We start from the raw sequence: 10,277 nt of genomic DNA, 5'->3' as shown, positions 1-10,277 counted from the left end.
TAATAGAAAAACTCGTGCTTTGCTTGATTTTGGCCTCAAGAAAACTCAGGCCATACTTCCAGTCCAACACCATCAACGTCTTAACCGATCAAACTTTTTAAGGAAGGTCTTGCAAAAGCCTGAAACATCGGGACATCTGCTTAAGTGGGCCATCAAACTCAGTCAGTTCGAGATAATGTATATGCCACGCACAACAATCAAGAGTCAGTCGCTCGCTGACTTTGTGGGCCGAATGTACCGATTTTTAGGACAAGCCAATAAGAGAACCAATGCAAGAGTTGTGGAAAATCTTTGTTAATGGATCATCTAACGAGAACAGATATAGAGCTAGGATAATTTTGATCTCACCTAAGGGGCATCGATTCCATACAACCCTATGGTTCGGGTTCAAAGCATCCAACAATGAAGCAGAGTACAAAGCTCTATTGGCAGGAATAAAGGTGGCAAAAGAACTGAAAGCAAAGGCAATCCAATGTTATAATGATTCCCAAATCCTGTTTAATCAAATATTGGGGGAGTATTAAGCTCGTGGTATGAAAATGGTGGCTTACCTAGCTATGGTTAAAGTTGAGTTGTTTGAGTTTGAGTTCTGCTCCATTAAGCAGGGACTCCACGAGCATAATTCCAATGCTGATGCTTTAGCCTGACTTGCCACCTCCAAAGAGGTGGATACACTAAACATAGTCAAAGTGGAGTTCTTAGAACAACCAAGCATAACAAAAGAACTCGTTGAGGTTGGAGTGATTGACACAAAACCGACCTGGATAACCCCATAGTGGAATACCTCACAACCGGTAAACTACCCGGTGACCAAAAGGTGCCAGAAAATTGTTATATCAAGCCCCATGGTATGTTATGGTTGAGGGAATTCTATATCGATGAGGGCATTCGCTGCCCCTCCTGCAGTGTGTTCTACCTGAGGAAGCACAAACTATCCTACAGGAGATACATGAAGGCTTCTGCGAAGACCACGCTAGGGGGCTAAACTTAGCTCTAAAGATATTGAGACAGGGCTATTTTTGGCCGACACTCAAAAAGGATTCGGCCTCGTACATATAGAAATACGAAAAATGCCAACGCTTCGCCACAATTGCTCGGGCAGCACCCATTAAGTTAACCATGATCTCATCCCCCTGGGAATCGACTTGTTTGGTTCATTACCAATAGGAAAAGGAGGATTTTGTTATACAGCTGTCGCCATCGACTACTTTACGAAGTGGGCCAAGGCCGAGCTCCTAGTGACTATAACCTCGAAGAGAGTCTGGGATTTTGTCGTGAAGAACATCATATGTCATTTTCGGCTCCCGAAGAAGACTGTGTCAAAAAATGGAACTCAGTTCGATAGCAATCTTTTCATAAACTGTTGTGAGAAATACGACATAACCAAGAGTTTCTCTTTAGTGGCATATCCACAAGCTAATGGGCAGGTCGAGGCTGTAAATAAAACCCTAAAGGTGAGCTTAAAGAAGTGACTAGATGAAGACGGGGGATTATGGCCCGAGCAGCTCCCACAAGTACTTTTGGCTTATAAGACCTCACATCGCACCTCCAAAGGGCACACTCCTTTCTCTTTGACCTTTGGAAGTTAGACTATGCTCCCAATTGCAGCACTAGTTATGACACATAGACAGAAAACCTTCGTTCAAGAATGAAACCATGAATTACTCAATGCATCTCTGTATTTGATCAAGGAAAAGAGGGAAGAGTCAAAATTACAACTCACCCATTGTTGACCTATGAAATTGGCCAATGGTCGTATGTACAATATACGACACCTTTTAAACAAAATAAACAAAATAAATGGCAGAGTACGATTATCTTAAATAAACACATGTGAATTTTATAGTGGTTCAGCCCTATTCAGATGAACAGTAATAACCTAATCCACTTAGCTTTTAGTATTGAGTCACTCGAAAGTTACAATGATGAACAAAAGTTTTCACTCGTTTCTCACTTGCCCAGAATTATAGCCAAAAAGCTCTCAGAAAAAAGACCTCTTTTTTAACGCCCTGGATAACCAAGACCGTTACACTGTGTGTTTAAAATAGTGCGAGACTTGCTAACCAAGTCATTTAAATAAAAATGTGAATCTAAAGACATAAACAAGTTAGGTTTAAAAGATTTGTGTTATAAACGAGTAACTTTCAATAAAATAAATGTTTGGTACATGGGATCCCAAACCAGGGTTTAAATAACATAATTACAGAATTTTCAAATCTTACAAGTAATCAAGCCACTCTAATGGAAAAATACACGTTTTAGGTTTCCGTCCCTGTACAATCCCTTGACCATGGCAGTTGAGCAGCTGACAATGTACACCTCGCCCCCAGAGCTCTCCAACCCATGGTCAACACATCATACCCTTGCCTTTACCTGCACCATGTAGCACCCGTGAGCCAAGGCCCAGCAAGAAAACTATAACATCATAGCACAATCAATATCGATAATCAAATAGATCACAGAGCATAACCAAATGATTTACAAGACATTAATCAATTAACCAGCCAGCCATAGCATTCACTTAATCATGGACATCAGTCAATAACCAATGATCTAGTTTCCAGATATTTAGCACATCATAAACATCAAATTAACGACAATATACATGTCAAACAACAACTAGGGTCGACGCCCTTAGGTCGCACCATCTATCTAATCCACTGTCTATGGCTCACTTAGGCCAAGTCCATTTTTCAACCCACTGACTCTGGCCCGCTTAAGCCAAGCTCAGTGATTATTAAGCTGTCCTCAGCTACTAGTGGCTGAGCCGCGCCTTGTGCGCAAGTATGGATTCCAGCACTCTTAGGCCGTTTATCACATATCCCCATGGCATAATACCACCTCATGATATTCGTACAATTATAGGGAACTCTTAGTCCCAACATATTCACATGGTTAATCACAATCATATAATAGTGCATACAAATATAGGGAACACTTAGTCCCATCCTATCCACATAAATGGGTGCAGTTTTCTTACCTGTGTCCTGAGTTTCTTGAGCACCGAACTCCCGAGCACAGTCCTCTAACCCAAGCCTCGCTGAAAACCTAGTCACAATATATACATAACACTCTCATTACTAACCAATTCATAATCATCTCCCGGAACCAATCCTATGCTCTCGGGACCTCCCGTTTCCCCACACAAGGTAGCGGAAGCGTCCCCCAAGCCCCCTAAGCCAAAACCCTAAAAACTCAATTTTCCCCTTTCCAGAAATTAGCCTAGCACCGTGGCATAGCCCTATGGAGGCCGCGGTGCCCAAAGTGGTTCCCTCCTCCTGATTCAACCTAGGGTCGCGACACGGAAGAACAGGGTCGCGCATATGCGAACCCAGAAAACTGGGTTTTTCCCAACATTTATCTCGAGCCAAAACTCTTCCAAATCAATACCCAAGCACACCCAAGTCCCCAATTCGACCTAGAACTTCATATAAACAGTATAACAACTTATGAACACCAGAAACACACCCAAACACTCCTCCAAACTCAGAATCACAAAGTGGTTTCAAACTTTACAAAACATAAACCACAGACTAGAAAACTTAAACCACACCAGCTAATAACTTCAAAAATGCATAGAACCCTTACCTTGAATAGAAATTCATCCCTGAGTCTCTTTCAAATTCAACTCCAAGACCAAATCCTTTGATTCCCAAGCTGAATTTCACTCCAATAATCCACAAGACAAAACACAACTCAGCTCTTAAACCATAAAATTTCTTGGCTGAATTCCACAAAATAACCACTTAAAATCCTTACCTCAAATATGTAGAACACCCTCTAGCTTCCTTGGTTTGATTTCCCACTTGATCCCACAAAATCAGAGGTCTTTCTTCATTTTGCTTCCTAGTTTTCTCTAGAGCTCCCAAAAATAACCCATGTATAAGCCAAAATGAGAGAAACGTATCAAACTTTTCTTCAGCCAAAGCCTATCTACTACTAAAGCCATATGACATAATTGCCCTTCCCTTTAACTTAGACTCTAACTAATCCTCAAGGGTAGCCTAGACTTTTCCTTAACCTCTTGCAAGAATGCCATATTCCCACTTATAACAACTATCCTCAAGAGTTACCTATAGTCACCCAAGTTACCAAAGTGCCACTAACCACCAATTATTCCCACTGGTGACTACCTGGCTCAACCACTCCCCAGGACTGTCTCGAGTCAAATGCTTCAAACATAAATGTATCCACATAATAATGTGGTCTCAATAGTTATCGCAAATAATCACATTTATGCCCTAATGGGCCAAAATTACAATTATGCCCTTACAAACTAGACAGGGCCCGCATGCTTATCTAATACTCATAAACATGCATTCCACATATCCATATAATTAGAGAGTCATGCATATCATATAATCATGCATTTTCACCATTAATTCACATAACTTCCAATTATGCCCTCCCGACACACTAATAAAGGCCCTTAAGCCTTATTAGTAATTTTGGGTCGTTACATCTTTAATGAAGTTCTGGGTCCTTTATTTATAGTGCCCAGGAGGTGTTACACGACCAGTGATACTGGGATCGTGGGTTGGCACAAGATTATCAGGTAGTGGAGATACGTGTCCACCTTCCCATGATTGTGAGATCGTGGGTCTTCCTGTTGCCTTCTATGGATCATGGTTGATAATGCATGATAGAAACATCTGAGAGATATTAAGTCTCTGTTGGTATGTCAGGCTTAGGTTCTAGGCCCGATGACCAAAGTTTTGGTGCTAGACTTGTGACCTTCTGAGTGTTAGGCCTGTTGATCTGAGTTTGAATGAGAGTAATTACTTTTCAGTGAACTGTACTTAGGGGTGTAGGCCGACCACCCTATGGAGGATAGGGTCAGGCTGACCACCCTAAGGTCCTTGGGCATATTGGGCCGACCACCCCTAGGGGTACTGGCTTGGTCGATTTTCCTATAGGTCCTGGACCTATCCTTTTTGCCGGTTAATCTTTTCTCAATACTTTGTCATTTTTCCCCCGTCGGTCTTTTCTCAATACTTTGTCATTTTCCCCTGATTTGTGATGTCACGTGTCACATTCTCATTCGTCACATCATCCTTGTATTTTTTAGGGATAACATTTGCCCCCCAAGTTTATTGTAATGTACTCAACATTACGATAAACTTGATCTAGGCCCCAGAAACATACTGTAGTAGTACTTAGATAGTCAAGTCCTTCGGGACATTATATAGTACTTGTTACTATCGATACTTTGCTCGGTACGAATTTTTCAGGAATAATTAGTAATTCCTAAAAATAATTAGGTTTTTGAAGGAAAATTAATTTCCTAAAAATCTAATATATTTTTCAAGGAAATTTGAAATCCTAAAAATATAATATATTTTTCAAGGATATTAATTCCTAAAAAGAATAAATATTTTTCAAGGAATTTGATTTCCTAAAAATATAAATATTTTTCAAGGATTTTATATTCCTAAAAATATAGATATTTTTCAAGGAATTTAAATTTAAACCATATTAGATATTTTTCAAGGAAATTTGAATTCCTAAAAATATCTTGTCTACCTGAGAGGTTATAAATAGATCCTCTCTTCTCATTCCTTCTCCATGCACCACTTTCAAATAGGATCCAATTCTGATTTTTCCAGGCCTTCATCAAACTTAGATCTTTGGTAAGTATTCTCTTCTGATCATCACATCATTTAATTTAAATGTTCTTAGATTCATAAGAAACACTTTGCCTTTTTGAGGAATTTTTGTCTGAATCTTTTTTTTGTTGTATCTTGATCCCAAATAATGGACCTTCTTGAAAGATTTCTTTGTCAAGTTTCTTAGCCTGGGCGATTTCCATGATTATAAACCTTAGACTGGGCAATTTCCAGGGATGCATGACCTTAGGCCGACCACTTCATCAGTTCTGGCGATTTCTGGGACTCCGTATCCTAGTGCTTGCGATTTCCAGGGATAGGCCTAGTTTGGGCTGAGCACCTCCTTGGCATGGGCTGAGTACCTCCTTAGCATGGGCCGAGTACTCCTTGGCATGGGCCGAGTACTGCATAGGCCGAGCACTCCCTTTTCTTACTTAGGCAATTTCCATGGATGGACTCAAGTTTGGGTCGAGCACCTCCTTTTTCTCCTTGTGTGATTTTCAAGCATAGGAACTGGATTGGGCCGATCACCTCTAGAGCTTGGTGGGCCGAGTACTACCTTCCCTTCCCTTAGGTGATTTCTAGACCTAGAATTAGGGCTAGGCCAACCACTCATAGATCATAGGCCGAGTACTCCTTTCCTTCCCTTAGGTGATTTCCAAGCTAGAATTAGGGCTTGGCTGACCACCTTAGGGGTCCATGGGTCGAGGACCCCCTTGGCATGGGCCAAGCATTCCCTTTCCTTAACTTGGATGATTTCCAAGGATAGAATCATGGCTAGGCTGACCACCCTAGGGGTCCCTGGGCCGAGTACCCCTTCCCTTAAACGGTTTTCAGGGATTCAGGGTGGTCGGCCCAAGCATAAGTTGGCCACCTGGGATCCCAAAAAATATTCTAGAGAATTGAACAGTCCTTAGGCACCTTTCTGAAGCTTACTTCCTTAGGGTGGTTGGCCTATGCTTAGGCTCACTAGGCCGACCCCCTGTCTTGCTCCTAATTCCTTCATTTTGACCCTTTAGTTCATGAACCTGCCCCCAGTTGTTGGCTTCATTATGCTCATTCACTAACTTTATCTTTATTTCTTCTCTTTGCAGATGTCCAACTCTTCTTCATCAGACAAGTCAGTAGGTGAGCGTAATCCTCAAGAGTTTTTGGAAAGGTTGAAAATGATTCTTCCTCGTTCCACTTTATACTTATTCAATGAGGAAGATTTCTTAAAGAGGTATTGTCCAATGGCGAGAGTGAAATAGACAACCCGACAACCCTCTGAAGATGATCCTCAGATTGCCAGGCATATCACTCAGGGATCCTCACCGAGCTCTTCTCAGATTACTTCTCAACGTATGCCCCGCGACTCCCAAGGTACCTAATGCACTCCTCAGCGGAGTCATTCTTCTCAGTGGGATAGGTCAGGTCAGCGAGAACCATTGCAATGCCCTTCGCACCGAGATACCAGTCGGGTTCTCCATCTATCTTCTTTTTAGCAAGATTATACTGAGGGATCATGTCGCCACACTGCTCATCCTCAGGAGTGTGCCAATCATAGATTTTGTCCTAAGGTAGTTTGCCCTCCTTCCAAGAGCAAAACAATCTCACCAGCTGAGCAGCAGAAGAAGAGACAACAAAACGAGTTCCATTCATCAGATTATGGGGCCACCTTCGCCAGTGAGATCATATAGAAACCGGTTGAGAAGCCTCGTCCTCTTGATTATGAGATTGTTTGGTTCAAGGGGGCAGCCTCTGACATGATTGAGGAGAAGGTAAAGAATTTAAGGAAGACCTTTGACCTCTCTGGGGTTTCCATCACTATCCCTGGTCCAGATGACAGAGTTAAGGACCCCCCTCTGGGTATGTGCGCTTGGACATGCTCTGCCATTAGGTCTGGGGATCTTCTTCCTCTTCATCCGCACTTTCGAAGTGTAGCAGACTATTTTGGTATTAGTCCTTCTCAACTGGCTTTTAATGAGATCTTGGCCTTATTTGCATTCTACATTATTTATTACCAGAAAAAATGGGTTTCTCCAGTACATCACGAGATCCACTATCTATTTGACCTGAAGACAAACCCTTGTCAGTGTAACTCAGGGTATTTCCATTTCGACCATTATATGAGCGAGGGTACCAACACCTTCTTGGAAGAGATCTCCAAAAATAGCAAGGCATTTAGATATGCCGACAACTATTTCTTTACTAAGGAAGCAGAGGCCAATTACTCCAAGTTTGAGCACGTTGGGCCCTTTTATAGACCACTCCCGACTCATGATATGACAGTTAGGGCCAAGGCATTGATTACTATGACCCCTGAAGAGAAGAATGTCAAGACTCTTGTTACTCCAGAGAACCTTAGGAAGGTGGGGCTGTTTCCTCCTACCATATCAGATGTTCCGAATGACGATGGTCCCAAGACCGTGATAGCCATAGACTCCTCGGGACCTATTCATGTCGAGGAGATACCCTCTTCGCTGGTGCTAGTCGGGCATGAGGGTGACGAGGTGGGTGCATCTGCTGCATACTCATTGCTTGCTACAACGACTTTGATGAGGCTACGTTCGAACTCAAATCACATTCAGAAGGTCTGACACTTTATCACCTTTATTTTATGATTCATCTGTGCTTAATATCCTTCTAACATTTTATCTTCTTTTGTAGGCTCAGACATGTTTGGCTTTGTTCATACCCATCAAATGTCGACTCCCACTGAGGTCAGTCCTTCTATTCGAGCAGCAAAAAGGGCCAGGGTTGAGGCTGAGTCGGCCATGGAGGTTCCTCTTGAGGTGTCTCCTCTGACTCCCTTGACATCTAGTAAAATTATTTTAGCGTCTAGCCCTGTCGCAGAGGTCTAACCATCTTTTTCTACACCAGTTCCTCCCATTTTCAATGATGCGGGTGCTTCTTGCTCTGCGACCGCCCCTTTATCTGTGCCGCATTAGTTTTCTATGTGGAACTTAAGCTCCCTCATGGACTAAGTATCGCATCTGGAGCTCTACTATGTGGAACTTAAGCACCCTCATGGACCGAGCATCTAGTAGTAGTAGTAGTAGTAGTAGTAGTAGTAGTAGTAGTAGTAGTAGTAGTAGTAGTAGTAGTAGTGGATTTTTGGATTTTTGGTTAGTTGCCGTGGATTTTTGGTTCAAGCCGGAACTTAGTTGAACACTCATAGCAACACTTATATATTTTATAAGTTTAACCTATAGTTTAAGTATATTTATTATAACATAAGGTTTGATTTATATAACTAATTATAAAGAAGTCATTTATTATACTATAAGGTTTAGATAGAATTAATCATGACACTTGTTGTGTGCATGTTTATTTAAGGATATAATTATAGTCTAAATAAAAGAAAGTTTGAGAAAGCTCTAGAATCTTCCAAGACCATTAAGAGCATGACATTTGTCACAATCTTGTTTATTTGAGGATTTAAGCATTTTAAGTGGATAATTCAAAAATAAAAGTTTCTAGAAGCTCTAGAGCCTTCCAGAACTTGCTGGAATCTCGTATTACTCAGTGAAACCTGATTAATCAATTCAAATTATGCTTAAAAGTGCAATTACGTGTTTAATATATTCACGTATGCTGATATATCGCAGCATAGGAGCCGATGTATCGCCACACGGGGAATACGAAAAATACGTCAACTTCGCACAAACGAAACCACGAGCACTCGGGACATAGAGCCAAGCGATATATCGGACCTAGGGCCATAATTTCAAACATTGTTGAAACCGAGCTTGATTCATTCCTTAACCTCTTGACTATTTTGACCGAGTCTTCAGCACATGTTGAACGAATATTCTAATATTTTTCAATTAATACTCATTATTTTTATTCAAGCTAAAAGGAGATAGTTTCGCTCCTTGAACCCTATAAATAGGACCTAGTACCCAGCAATTTCTCTCATTCTTCAAGATATGTTCAGAGCCTTCAAGCTGCTAAGGTTACTATAGAGTGATAAACACTTGGGTTGGGATAAAAGCTTTATCATCTTAAGCTTTATAAACACTTGGGAAGTGAGATATAGAGCGTGTTTTCAATATCGAGGTGTAGATCGGTTCTAGTACATTCAAAGGTATTCTTATTCTCAAGTTCATTTCTGTATGGTTTCTTAGTTTTCTTTAGTTTTCATTCAGATCCTAACTCGTTGTTTTCAATTCTTGGTTAGGTATTTAAGTTCTTTGAACTTAAGGTTTCTTTTCGGTAAGCTTCATCTTGGTGGTTTAGTTCTCTTCTTTTTCATGTCTTATCTTTAGAAATACTCACCATTCTTATTGTTGGTTTTAGGATGTTCCAAATCTCGTCCTTGTTCTCAAATATCCCAGTGTTGGTAAGGAAAATAGGATATTGTTTATATGCTTATATGTTATGATATGCTTATGTTATAATATTTTATGTGTTATGATATGTTATGATATATGATTATGTCTTGTAGTCTTTGGGTCTCATTGTTGCTTAGCTAGCAAACCTCAATGTATTTCGAGGCTTATAGTTGTTAGCTAGCAAACCCCAAATGTTTTTATGTTGCTTAGAGGCTTATAGTTGCTTATCTAACAAATCTCAATGTATTTTGAGGCTCATTGTTGTTAGCTAGAAAACCCCAAATGTTTACCATGATCATGGGTCAGAGCTGTAATAGATGTTTTATAGTATATGATTTTGATATAGTCTTATGTT

The sequence above is a fragment of the Humulus lupulus genome, chromosome 2, assembly GCF_963169125.1.
Source record: "Humulus lupulus chromosome 2, drHumLupu1.1, whole genome shotgun sequence".
Lineage (NCBI taxonomy): Eukaryota > Viridiplantae > Streptophyta > Magnoliopsida > Rosales > Cannabaceae > Humulus > Humulus lupulus.
The sequence above is the reverse complement of the archived record's forward strand: the minus strand, read 5'-3'. Positions refer to the sequence as shown.